This window comes from Meleagris gallopavo, chromosome 1 (genome assembly GCF_000146605.3).
Source record: "Meleagris gallopavo isolate NT-WF06-2002-E0010 breed Aviagen turkey brand Nicholas breeding stock chromosome 1, Turkey_5.1, whole genome shotgun sequence".
NCBI lineage: Eukaryota > Metazoa > Chordata > Aves > Galliformes > Phasianidae > Meleagris > Meleagris gallopavo.
The window spans coordinates 12,906,361-12,920,775 of record NC_015011.2 but is presented as its reverse complement, the minus strand read 5'-3'; the positions used below and the strand labels follow the sequence as shown (position 1 = coordinate 12,920,775).

Here is a 14,415-nt window from a genome sequence, read left to right as displayed (position 1 = left end):
TTTCTTTTTTAGAGCACACAATAATTACCTCATCCTTCTTCCCATCTTATCATTACTAGTATTTTATACAACCTACAAAACAACCCTAGCATTTCATCAACCAGTAACTCCCAGAGATTACACACAATCTGAATGTAGCACTTAGGACTTGTGGATTTGCTGCTCTGTTTGTTTTTATGGTTTTCCTTCTCCCTTCTGTTCTGTTAAACAGATCCTTGAAGAACATTAAACATTTAGAAATCAAAATCATATCAATCACAAACATTGCATATGACTAAAACTGCATAATGTACACATATTAGAGTGACAGGCTGATTTCAAACATCTAGCTAGAACAGAAGTTACTTTTAAAGCAGATGGGAGTTTCCTGCTGTGTCTACAAATAGTGCAGAGAAGTGTATTTTTAGTCAAATAATTGTTCAGTGTAGACCAACACTTACAATTGAAGTTAGCCATCTATTTTATGGATATATCAACAGCAAAGAAGGAAGAAGGTAATTACTGGCTTGATTTTAATGTTCTGTTGAATTCAGTATGGTAGTGCAACACTGAAAAGTCTAAGACCTAATATTTCAACAGAAAATTCATTACAGTGGCTTAGTGGTTTTTGATTTGTTTTTCTTCTTCTGAAGAGTTATCTTTTCTACCACATATGAAAAGCTTCAGACTATAGTTTTGCAAGACAGGGTCAGTGCAAATCCAAGGAGAAAAGACAGCTTTGGGAATATAAATAAGGGCATCACTTTAAATTATGTTATTTCTGTTTCTTCTGTTTGTTTCAGTGACTCTCAAGGAGGCTGGGTTACGCTGATGAAGCATGCAGAAGAGCAATTAAGAATGCCTACATGCATAACATCCTAACCTCTACCTTTATGTTTCCTTGCAAGACTGATTAGATTCAACTGGGACCATTTACTCCCTTCCCTTCACTTGTGGCTTAGACAACAGAAACAAACATGTATATTCACTGATATTTCCATGCAAACTGAAATCCCCCATTCTAAGCGCATCTTAAATAATAGTTACATCAGATCCAAAACACTGTATAAGAGCACATTTCTGGACACTTCATTCTAACTGTCTTATTAAATGAAGGTTATTTAGCTTTTATGTAAAAAGGTTCAATGACCTGCAAAATCATAGAATTATAAATTGGTTGGGGTTGGAAGGAACCTTAAAGATTGCCTACTTCCACCTCCCCTGTCATAGGCACAGAAACCTCCCAATAGATCAGGCTGCTTGAAGCCCCATCCAACCTGGCTTTGTGCACATCCAAGAATGAGGCATCCACAGCTTCTCTGGGTAGCCTGTGCCTCACAACCTTCATACTGAAGCATTTCTTCCTTATGTCTAATCTATATCTACACTTCTTTACTTGAAGGCCATTACTCCTTGTCCTATCACTACAAACCCCATAATACAGCCCCCATCCAGTCTTCCTGTGGGCCCCCTTTAGGCAGTGGAAAGCCAATACAAAACCTTAGAGCCTTAGTTTTTCCAGGCTGAACAACCCCAACTCTCAGCCATCTTTCATAGGAGAGGTGCTCCAGCCCTCTGATCATCCTTAAAGCCCTTCTCTGGGCGTGCTTCAACAGGACTACATCCTTCTTGTGCTGGGAGCCCCAGAGCTGAAGGCAGTAATGCAGGTGGGGTCTCACAAGAGCAGAGCAAAGAGGAAAAATCGCCTCCCTCAACCTGCTGTTCACCCTTCTGATACAACCCAGGATATGGTTCACTTTTTGGGCTGCAAACACACTGCTGGGTCATGCTGAGTTTCTCATCAACTAACACCCCCAAACCCTTCTCCTCAGGGCTTCTCCTAACCCTTTCTCTAGCCAGCCTGTATTTGAGTTTGGGATTGCCCTTTCCCAGCCGCAGGACCTTGCACTTGCTCATGAGCCTGGCACAGGCTCACCTCTCATGTGAGTCAAGATCCCTCTGGATGGCATCCCTTCCCTGCAGCATATCAACCACACCGCACAGCTTGGTGTTGTCAGCAAACTTGCTAAGGATGCACCCAATCCAACCATCCATCTTGTCAACCAGGATGCTGAACAGCGCAGGTCACAATACCAGCCCTGAGGAACACCATTTGTCATTGGTCTTCTCCTGGCCATTTAGCCATTGACCACAACTCTGAGCACAACCATCCAGCCCACTCCTTATCCACCAAATGGTCCATCTGTCTATTCTGTAATTTTGAGATAGTATCATTCACATACCTCCTAGCACGAGTGAAAATACACACCTCTTCAAACAAGCATCTTTATGTTAAATTAAAAGTTATGCTTGTGGTATATAACTAAGTAAAATCTGAAATTCTATTTAGATTTTTAATAGCTAGAAAAGTACAAACAACAGTCTTGCATTGAGAGAAGGAATAAAATTGTACAGACATTAAGAAATTGAGTCAATAAATTAGAAGTCAGGTGCTAAAACTACTATTTGTATTCATCCTGCTAATAGTGATACAGGTGCTCTGTAAAAAAGCAGTTTTCATTCTCTAGCAAAACCACCAGGTAATTTCAGCATTGTAAGACATACGTAGACATAATACACACAGTTTGTTTAATTAGAAAAGGCCAAGACAGACTTTTGCCTGCTGCTTATTTGCACTATTCCAGTGGTGTATTTTTTTGTGTGTGTTTGTTTTTTGTGACAGGAACTTATCTTCTGACAACATGCTCATGCCTCCATAATCTGAAGCACTGGAGAGCAAAAGTACTGAAGACAGAATTACCATTATGGGATTGCTTGAGGTCTATAATACAGAATCACCGTAGTATTTCTTTAGAGTTGTTTCTAGTCTTTCAGTTCCTAATTTTAATTCAGTTCAGGCCCTTCCAGAGCGAAGGTTTCCACTCAAGCCTGGGCACCAACAGAACTAGCATTATACAAACCAGGTTTCAATTACAAAACAGGACTCACGCAGGTCTGTGAAATTTGGGTTGTGTGTGTGAAAACCATAAGCCATTTTTTAAAAGAAACAGCTAAAATACTGTTAGGTGTTCCAGACCCATTTAGTAGACTGCTTGTGAAAATAACTCTGAAGTAATGTTAGAAATATCTTGTATAATTTTGAAACAGTTGAGCTTGTTTTCACACTGTTCCTTAGTGAAATTACAATGAAGCATTACAAAGGAAGTATGTCAATAACAGCTGTTATTTCATCTTTGTATCAAGATAAAAAAAACTTCCGGATGTGCACAGAGGCATGAACAAGCACACAAAATGATTATTCCACAGAAGCATAACTGACAGAAGTAAGAAGAAAAAAACAAAAACAAAACAGCTTATTGGCTAGAAGTACTAGTAGCAGAATAGCCTACATGTTACAAAAGTACAACAAAAAATCATTATTTCTGCCTATGCATGCTGAAGTGAACTTTACTTAATGGGTTTAGAAAACTTTTTCTACTATAAATGGACAATAGAGAATCTTGTCTGGAACAAGATAACAAAACTGCTAAAAATTGCAGCAAATAGCTTATAAAAATGTATAGCTGGAAACTTGAACTTGGATGGGCCTGAGTAATTTTCACAGCCTGTACATCTTTCACTTTGCTTTACTTGTTAAACCATCACAATTGCATTATGGTACAGTCAGGGAACTTCATTAAATTAGAAAAAATAAACATTAGATTACAACCCTGACTACTGTTTATATCAAAAGACACTCAATTCGATTAAGTTCTAAATAAATGACAGTAAAGGGCAGATGGATGAGAGACTCCCTCCTCCATCCCCCCAGATAACAAAAGCTGTTACCACTCTGTTACTATACAGTGTCAGTACACACATAGACTATTTCTGCTAAAATCTTGACATACAGCCAAGTTCTACAACAAATCTTCATAGAAGCTGTAAAATCTACCTTACCTATCAGTAAAATAAAGCAGTCTCTTTTCTGTCTTCAGTATAACTGTCATTGCTTCTTTGAAAAATATTTTGACCTCATTAGTATATGTTTTATGTTTGTTTCCTATTTCATATGCGTGCTTACAAAATTCTTTTCAAAAATAAATACAACACACTATATGGTAAGTTAGCTCTCCTCAATTAAGTACCCGCAAATACAGGATTGCTTTGTTCACATACCATGCACAGCTGACTATATAGAATAGAGTACAGCATTAGTCCTTTCATTACTGTGAACATTATGAATATCTTCAAAGCAGCTACATTTTTGAGAGAATTTCCCTAGCTCAGCTCTTACCATGAATACTTCCCAGCAGAATATCACCAGCTACTGAAGAGAGAGATGAAGATTCTGCATAGAGATACTTAGTTTTCAGGAGCCCGTCTTCTGTGGATATGTTGATAGATGTCCCCTGCAGCTTCTCTATATTCACACTCTAAGAAATAAAAGTAATGGAAAACATCATAGTGGTTTGAAAAGGCAAAGTGAAATAACAGAATTAGGAGAAACAAATGGATAGTTGTTGGTGCAGAACAAGCAAAGCTCCTCATTACAAATATTGTCATCTAAGAGCTCTGACAAACAAGTTCGTAATTCTTTACAACATTTCTATGAATTGTTCCATCCAACTGACAAGCAAAGAACTGAAACAGATAAATGGAAAGAAGAGGTCAATTTATTAAAAAAAACAAAAACAAAACAAAACTTTGCTTTGAAAATTAGCTCTTATTATTAAAGCTACTACTTTCATGCACCATGAAGACACTTAAGGCACTGGGAATCAGTTTTCTGGCACTAAATACCAAAACACCCACTGGCTTTCTTGTTAACATAAAAACCTGCACAAAGAGCTGTAATTTGTTCACTCTGTAGGTACAGCTTTGGTGAATGTCTGAGATTACAAAGGAGTCACAGCTGCCCTTAGCTGTGGCTAATAATCAGCAAAACCATTCATTTTACCGTCCTCTATATTTGGAGGTAAGCCCCAAGCTATAAAAAGCCTCAAAAACAAGTGACAGCATCTGTTTCTTTTCAGAAATGGAGAAAAGGGAGAATTAAAAAGTTGCACTGTGGATAGATTTGGGGAATAAAAGGCGATAAAAGTTACCTACATACAAGTAGCTAGTCATGTGATATAATCTAAGCCCATTTGAACAGAACAGAATGAGTTGCATTCTCATATGTGACTACCATGTAATTTACTTCTATTCTTCTTCAGTTAAACTTGATTCATGATGGAATCACGTGACAGGTCATACTTAAGCATTTTGTTGTTACTTTGCTTATACCAAATTCAAGTGAACTGCACAAAAATTATTATCACATGAAACAACATATGGCCTTCTTGATCAAGCTCTGCCTTAAGTCAATTGAAATTCATTTTGTCAATTTAACATTATCATCTTCTGGGAAAAAAAAGTCAATACAAAAAAGGCAAGTCTGCTGCCCCTTTCCTTGTTACGTTATATACAGAGCATGCTCTGGATGAAGTAAGAGGTATTCTGACTAACAGCAACCAGTATTACACAGATTCCACATAATACTGTGTTACAAGAGATCAGCTAAAGAAACTGATTTGGCATGGGACTGCATCACAGCTAAATTATACTGTGATCATAGCACTCCATACATAAAAAGCTTTGTGGGGTCTTTTTCCATTAAGCAAAGTTACAGAATGGAGTCTTCCAGTAAGACATTTTACATGATATAATACTAGAATACACAGTACATCTCACATAGTGTAATAAACAGTGTTAATCTGTAAGAAATTCTGATTACAGAAGTGTAGTGCTAAAATTATAGATATGTGACAGCTAGCATCTACAATCCCTGTAGATACTGCTGCTTATAACAATGCTACAGAATCTAAGCATCAATAGCAAACAAAATGATATTAAGAAGGCATAATTTAAAGCTACGCAACTTGCTACAGAAGTGACAGCAATTTGAATTTTGACACTTGTAATAAAGCTTTAACAATAGAGACATTGAAAAAAAAATTAATCACATTCTTCTCACCAGATACTCCGCTATTCCCTTAGTCATTGGCCCTGAGGATGACAAAGTATAAAACAGCTGAGGCACAGACTCAAAGCAAAAAGTAAAAGAAAAGCCACTATCACGTCCATAATCGACAATCAGAATTAAGAACAACTTGCAATGCACACGAACCACTTTTTGCAGAGCCATTTCTGCCATCATCAGGACAAAATTAAGAGCTAGCCATGACTTTTGAAAAAAAAAAAAATTAAAGAAGTCACTCAGAAAGTAATGCCTCCTGTTTATTTCCCAGGAAACTACAACAAAGAGCACAACAACACTGCTTGAGGGAGCAAATTCTCAGCTGAAGAACACTATTTTTCAGCACAGACACCACCATTAGCTATGCATTTTTGCCAGAGATGAACAAGCGCCTATGTGCCTCCCTCATAAAAATCTGCACCAGCAGAGGTGACCCACTGCTTCACAGCTGCTAGGAAAACATTGCCATGCAGTCATCTTTCATCAGATGGAAGTCAGAAGGCGCTGAATTGGACTACAGCCCAGGACAGCCCAGTTAAGGTTGGCAGTGTGTTTCACAGCCTCAAACTGGTCCGGGGCATGGCATTTTCTTACTGGAAGAGAAAGGCTGTCTTCTTCTCTGGCCTTGTTGCAGTTCAATCCAGCAGGCAGCTGAGCACCACGCAGTCATTGGCTCACCCTGCCCCTTCCCAATGTGTTATCAACATTGTTTTTTTTTTCCTAAAACTATAAGCATAGTATCATACCAGGCACTACAAACTAAAACAAGTCTGCACCAGCTGAAACTAAGACAGGGCTGACTCCAGAATTTCAAGCCTTCAGCTTAGCCAGTGTCACAATGCAGTGGTCAGAGTTGACGGTTTGTCTGAGTTCCAGGGAATCCAGAAGGATCACCACTTTACTATCCCAAAAGACAGTGCAATCACACACTGAGTGCTGTGTCTGAAACATTTTCTTCCACATGTCACTACTCCACATGTTGCTGTTTTGGCTCCAGCTCATAGTGGAGAAACCACATCTCATCACTGGTAATGATGTGATCCATGAAGCTGTTGCCTTCAGCCTTGTATGGTTCAATAGGTCCTGACAAACTTGCAGGTGGTGTTCTTTTTGCTCCGTTGTGAACATTTATGAGACCCAACACAACCTTTGTGATACTTCAACATTGCCACCATCATTTCCAGCACACTGAGGCAGATATTCAGCTCTGTACACAGACCCCTGGTTGTAATCCAGTTCATGTGGATAAGCTGATCAAGATGCTCTTCATTTCACAGGGTGACAGCTGTGTGTGGCCATCCAGAACACAGCTTGTCTTTCATGGTGCTGCCATCACTGCTGAAATGCACCACTCACCACCTCATTGTGTTAACACTGTGTTTGGTCTCCATGGCCAAAAGTGTGCAATTTTATCCACACGGAGGAATTCAGTTCACACCTTTGCTTTGCACGTACTTCCATGTCAGAGGCCATTTTGTCAGACTGCCCTTCTGCTGCCATCTGTTGCACAGCAACAACACGTAACAGAATATTGGCTGGAAGGTTCAACCTCTACTGCCATACCACCAACATCTGCCTCTGATGTTGCGGGCCAATGTAATAAAATAGGAGATATTACTTTCAGAGCAACCCTCAGTTTGGGTGCAAATTGACTGCCTAGTGGCAGTCTTGAGCAGGAAAAGGAAAGTTGGAAGAGCAAAAAAGGTACATCTATTGCATGAATATTAATATAGCTAAAACCATAACATACTAAGGTAAATACCTTATGAGGCACCTTATTATAAATAAGCTCACTGATCAACTGATAGATCAGTTGCACCTATCTTTCTTGAAAATGCAAAGCAATAAGATAAGTAATCTAAGTACATGATAAAAAGAAGTAACTGGATAGCTCTTCACTGAAAAAAAAGCTACCAATGCAATGAAAATTTGCTTTAAACTAAGTCTGGGGAAAAAAAAAATAAGACTGTTCAAAAGACAAAATATTCTAGATAGGGAAAGCATGTGAAAAAAAAGAGGTAGGTCTGCTTTTTACTGAGATTGAATGTTTTCAATCTCAAATTATTCAAGTCCTATGATTTTTTGGCAGAACACAGATGTTTGACTGTTAAATAAGTGATAGAGGAAAGTCCCTACAGACAGATTAGCTAATGACTCCCCAGTCAAACAGATTTCCTTATTTTTGTCCATTGAGCTGCCAGGTTTTCTGGGAAATCTCCCTCCCTTCAGGGTAAAACCTTGGGAGTTACACTTACTGACCACATACTCAAGTTCCATCTGTTTCTTGACCTTTAAAGAAAAAAAGTCAGCCTATCCTCATAAATCTAGTTGAATATGTTTTCACACCTGAATATATTTTCAAGATGAAAACTAGCACCTTGCTATGTTACAATAAGACTAACAACTCCTTCCTCACATATTCTGTTTTCCTTGGCTTTGCTTCTTTGTGCTATTCTTGGTCAAACATTTTACAAATATCTTCTCCTTTTCCCCATCTTAAGAATATTCTCTCACATGTGTTCAATGTCTTCCACCACATCCTTCCCCTCCCCAGCTCCAGGAGGGCCTGGAAATGCTGACAGAGCCATAGCTACACAATGACTGCAACTGATGGAAGAAACATCTCATACAATCACACATGGGAGACGTAATCTAGGCTGATTATTAACTGAAGTGGCCAAGTGAGAAAAGAAATCCTGATATCCTAAGTATGCAACAATTTTTTTTAAAATGACTTCAGTAACACTAACTTAAGTTGTTCCAAATGTCACAAATTCTTGTTAAAAATTACTTATTGCACTCAAGTGACTTCAGTTTTGCAAACAGAGGACTAACTTCTAACAATATGACTTGCTATATAAACACTTATGATCACAAATAAGAATTTCAGATTAATCTTCATGAAGTTTTTTATTTTTTTCAGAACAGCGTATCTGAGGGGGGGGAAAAAAGGCAGATGAATGATTTTAAGAATTAAAAACAAAACCATTACACATACTTCCACGTAGCTCTAGATCTCATTTCCCTACATATTTTGATCAGCACGATTAAGCTGCTATTTGAAATGAACTGCATGGATTCCAGTGGCATAACAAACTAGTTTTGGGACAAATGTCCAGGCAGCATGCACCTAATTGAAAGATGACCACCATGCTAGTAGGTTGTGAGGAGCATTAGACCACAGTGGCCAAAACACTCTCTAAATAGCATAAATACTTTCCACTGGTAAGTAAGCATTTCAGTTTTCAAATCCTTCCAACAGAAAGAAACCCTCTGTAGGAAAACATAAGATACATTAAGAAGACTAAACTAATTCTGCCTTCTTCCATTTCCTGTGGTCACCAGTGGCGTAGGATGGAACCTAACTCCATTGACTTAGTAAGAAGGCCCAAATGGACTAGTAATTATCTGCACTGATCAGTCCAACAGTGGCAGTGACAGAGCACGTTGTAGTCAGAACCTACCCATGCTGCTTTATGCTGACAGGTTTTGCTAGGATGAAATAATGTTCATAAATAGCAATAGCTCAGCTAGAGCAGCCTTAGGGCTCCTTTCTACATAACAGGAAGGCTAGCATCCACTGCAAAGAAACACAGGTAATTTAATGTTGGCAGTCTACTTTTCATCAGCCGTTCAGAACAGCTCACAGCTGGCTCTACCTAAGTGACCATAGAATCCAACTGACCAGGTGTGCAACAGCATCAAACAGCACCTCAGAGGCAATTCTGGACTGTGAAATCTTACCAACTTGGTCTCAATTCTACCTTAGGCTAGAGAAGGCTACCTGAACTCTTCCTGATTCCTTTCAGTTCTGCTGGTTTTAAGGGTACTCAGTAATTTTGACAAGAGTTCTGCAAGCAACCAAGCTACTTCCAGAACTGTCTCCGTGTTTTCACATAGCAATGCTTCAGATCTAATGAATTCTAATGCAACCAGTTGTACAGATATTACAATAGCTTGAATTACAATTCAAGCTGAGCCTAAGAACCGGATCAGGTGTGAAAACATCACATGGGGATCCTAGCTCTGCATTATCCTAAATAACGAAGAATCAAGCAGTAGTAGTAAGAAAACCAAATTAGTGTAGTATCAGGCTTGTCTCATGCTGCCATCTGCTGAAAAAAAAGGTTATTTCTCTGAAACTTCCTGCTCTCAGGGTTCTTCTCACTGCAGGTCACAGTAGGATTATATGTGATTGCTTCCTCTGATGCAACGAAATATACAGAACTTTCTACTCTTCAGTTCTTACAAATCATATAATGGTGGAGATGAAAAGTATGTGCACATGAATAATGACCTGATATGAGACATTACAATAAACCTAGGTGCCTACTGCAGAATCCAAGTGCCTAAACATCAGCCAACTAAAAAGCTCAAGAGTCCAGTTTTAATTTTGTAGGCCCTCACAGATGTGTTGTATCTGCTAGCCCAGCCTCAAGTGGCGACAGAATGTTCACATGTTCATTACTCCCCTTTCTACAGAGCCTTTTTATAGAACCTTACCCAAACAAAGCATAATATCAGGTAGTGCAGTTAGACAAATGTAAGTTATCAGTGAAATGACAATCAGCCAGTGATGATCATTAAACATTCCTCAGTGTATGCCCTTAAAAATGTCATCATTTTGCAATAGACAAGCTGAACAAGTGACTGGTGAGAAAGCCTCAATTCTTACTTACACCCTTCTCCGTTGCATGAATATCTGTATTTCCATAGAGCGTTCCAAGACCAATTACTTTGCCACCATTGGTTCGTATATCGATTTTATGGCTCTGAAAAAAATAATTAAATTCACATGGTTAGGACAACCACAAATTACCTCCTTTTTCAAGTTGTATCACAACAGCAAACTTAGACTGAAAACTTCTATCTTACTGGTTTCTTCTGAACTAACTGCCAGATGTGTTGCTTGCTTCCAAAGCATTCAAACCTAAAAACATATTTTATTCTAACCAGAAACACAGGTGAAAGAAGGCTGACAAGTGCAACTTTATTCTCAATGCAGTGCTGCATTTGTGTTTTTCTGTTTGTTTGTTGGAACTGGCTGCAACCCTCAGTTCTTATGCTTGGAGTAGTTTGTACAGCCATAAATCTATACAATGTAGTCAAGTGCTAACTAACTTTAGGCCTACAAATAGAACCAGATCCTGCTGTGTTTCACTCAAATACACAGTAAAGTTCAGTATTTTACAAGTATCTGGGTTACTGTCTCAAATCTTCCATAAATAAGCCAAGAAGTCAAAATGCAATAACCCTTATACTTCTGATTGCTGCATAAAATCAGACAAATAAAAATACCACAAAATACCCTCCCAAAAAAAGGGAAATGTAAGCAAACCATATTCAAACAAGAGATCTACCACAAATTACAAGACTCTCAGAAAGACTGCAAATAATAAAGTGGTCTTCAGAGTAGAAAGCAACTATTTTAAGAAGGGAGAAGGAAGAAAATAAATAAATCACAATTAAGTAACCTAACTGTATTCAGAAACCATAGCTGCTGCAACTACCTTGACTTGTCTCAACAGCAACACTGTTCTGATTAATTTCACTACTGTACTGAATTGGAATATCAATTTAAAAATATTCAGCATTTTTTATTCTATATACTGGATACACAATTTTACACAGTCCTCCTTCTCATGTACCAGCATCTCAATTTTCAGATATACTAATTTCTGTTGTAAAGGGCATAATTCCTATAGACAATATTTGATTTACACTGCTATCAATTACAATCAAACATATCAAAGTTTTCAGGATACTCTGATAAATAATATCTGCCTGAACAAACCACAATAAGTTGCATTAACTAGTTCTTACCAAGAAGCAAAAAGGTTCAGGGAAAAAATGAAGAAAAAGAAAAAAAAAGTTCCCAACATGGAATTCATGAATTCTTATTGTTCCTATACAATCTGATGAAATAACTCTATGCGTGTGGCAGAATCGGCTCTTGTACTGCAATGAGAAATCCAGCCTGAAGCACTTTCAGAATCTTGGGGAAAAAGCCCATGAGATTAAGAACTCTGTTTTTTTACTACAGAATATAATTCTTAAACCTACACCAGAAAACCGAGTTCAGCAAACTTATTAGAACTATAATGGTTCTTAAAAATAGTGTTAGACAAAATTGACTGTACACAAAAAGACGTTGTAAACAGACAATTGTTTGCACCAGCAAAAACCAAGATGGTTGGTAATTCTCATTCAAAATCTTTAACCTGTTACTTCATAGCCAAGAAACCAAGAAGACTGGCAACATCTTCTGTAGTAGGAAATGCTGAAGCAGTCACAGTGACCAGAACAACAGGTAAATCAATCAGAATCCACCCACAACTCACAAGAGCTCTTAGGGTAACTAATTGAGAAAGCCCAAATCTTGCAAGGTACTGAAGGTTCATTAACAAGTACTTCAACTGAAATCCCCAGTTCACTCTTGATTCTTTGCATTTTAAATGATTTCTGCCTTCTGGGACAGGGTTGTTCTTCTCATCTGAGGCCTAAGGGAGCCAAGAAGATTCCTGCGGCCACCAACACTGCAAACACACAGGGAAAGGAATATACTTGCTACTTGCAGTTTTCCCTCACGTTTTCCTTATTTTCCAAATCAAGCAGGCTCAGTAAGCTGATGGAGAAGAAACAGCAACACTAAGCTCCTCCAGACTACAGTGAGGACACAGAGGAGCAGGGCTCAGAAGCCTCATGTTGCCTACCTCACACTGTTCTTTTCAGTTCACTAGCGAGCATCACTTCACTGCTGCTTGAAGTCTCTTAGAAAATAGGACTGTGATTTTTCCACTTTTAAAATTCAGCTTTTCTCAAGTCTCTTATCTTTCAAGTATCTGAGAAAAGATGTTCATCACATATAATAGAGTTTTGAGGGAGGACAACTTTCTCCTCAACAGTATAAAAACTCTTAGCAATTATGACGATATCCTGCAATTACTATCAATATGCTGGCTAAAATTGCTTTGTTTCTTATATTATGCAGTTTCTCTTTTGTTGTTGTTGTTGTTGTTGTTAATATACAGTCCTCATTTTTAACCTAACCTTTAGAATATCTCTAACATACAGCACTGTTAGCTTGTCAGACTTTAGTTACTTTCAAAGATTAACACGGTCAATTAGAATCTGGAAGATACAGACAGACCGTAATTCACTGACTGTGGAGTAAGTCTGGCTCTATGGTATACTGAATTACCATGTAACCTAAACTTCACCCTTATGTAGCTGCACGCTACATAACTACCTCTTATTGTACAGAAAAATGTTGAAAGGCTTTTTGTATCTCAGAAATACTTAAAGGAATTACTCTGGGGGGAAAATGAAGTAAAAAAATAAAAATAAAAAATAGGGTGCAATCTCAATTATTCAAGTGAAATTTATTCCAAACAGCACTTACGTTGGATATTCTTCGATTACTTCCACAAAAGCACGTCAGCAAACGTGAAGTTGAAAGATCAAGAAAAGCAAGGTCATTCACGGCCATGTCACATGCAGTGTTTATCAGTATATTCAGTTGGGTACTTCGGACATGTAATTTCAATTTCAAGTTATACATTAATCTAAGGAGCTTCAATAGCACTGAGACATCAGAATTCAGAAAATAATATCCCACAGGAAAAAAAGAAATGATGAGGCATACAACGAAGTACTTCATGGTGCCATCTAAGCAAACATAACTATTAGGTCTGTTGTTCAAAGAAGGGAATTCCTAGCATTTTTATTTTGGAGGGAGAATGCAGTAGGGGAGGAGCACAGCAGAAATGAGGTTCACTGCTTCCACTGTTTCAGTAGCTTTCAGCTATCAAAGGTGCCTGGACTTCTTACTTCATGTTATTTAGAGTCATTGACTTAGCACTGTAATGGTATGCAATAGATGAAGGCACAGTGCTACACACACACAGTAATACTTAGAAATACCATAGTATTCCTCACCCATAGAGCTGGCAGTCAGCACTTTGTTATACTATAGTCCATCGCACAGTGTCTTTTAAAACACTGGTGGCATAGAGAAGGGCTCATCATACCTTTATTGACTGCAAGACACTAGTCCCCTTCTCAGTTTCTATTCTGCAGTTATCACATTCCATTTTCTGAACCTTCACACAGCCCGTTCCTGATGTTTTGATATCCAAATCTAGAATTAAAAGAGTTTTATTAGCAACAGAACAGTAAGAATCAGATCTGTTAAATACAGCACTTGATCACAATGCAGAGCAACTATACACAGTACGATAAAGATAGTAGCTTCTCTAATATAAAGAATCTAATAGCTAAGTTCAGTCATCCTTTCAACTGTACAACTAATTACTATCAGCAACCAATAGTGAAAATTGGCTGAGCATTACAAGTGGCAGAGTGACCGGCAAGGAATCAGCAGTGTGTGGCCCAGTAGTGAAGCTATAATTTCACATACATGAACACACACACACACACACACACACACACACACACACAACCAAACCCCAAAA

The 14,415-nt window shown here is 38.2% G+C and overlaps 1 non-coding gene across 1 annotated transcript; it reads right to left on the bottom strand.

Moving 5' to 3' along the window:
* LOC100544008 lies at positions 1-14,012 on the bottom strand. Its single transcript, XR_004159418.1, has 3 exons — positions 13,972-14,012; positions 10,621-10,713; positions 1-4,355 (listed from the first exon to the last, which is right to left on the bottom strand). It is a non-coding gene; the product is annotated as an uncharacterized LOC100544008 (transcript).
* Positions 14,013-14,415: the final 403 nt, after the last annotated feature.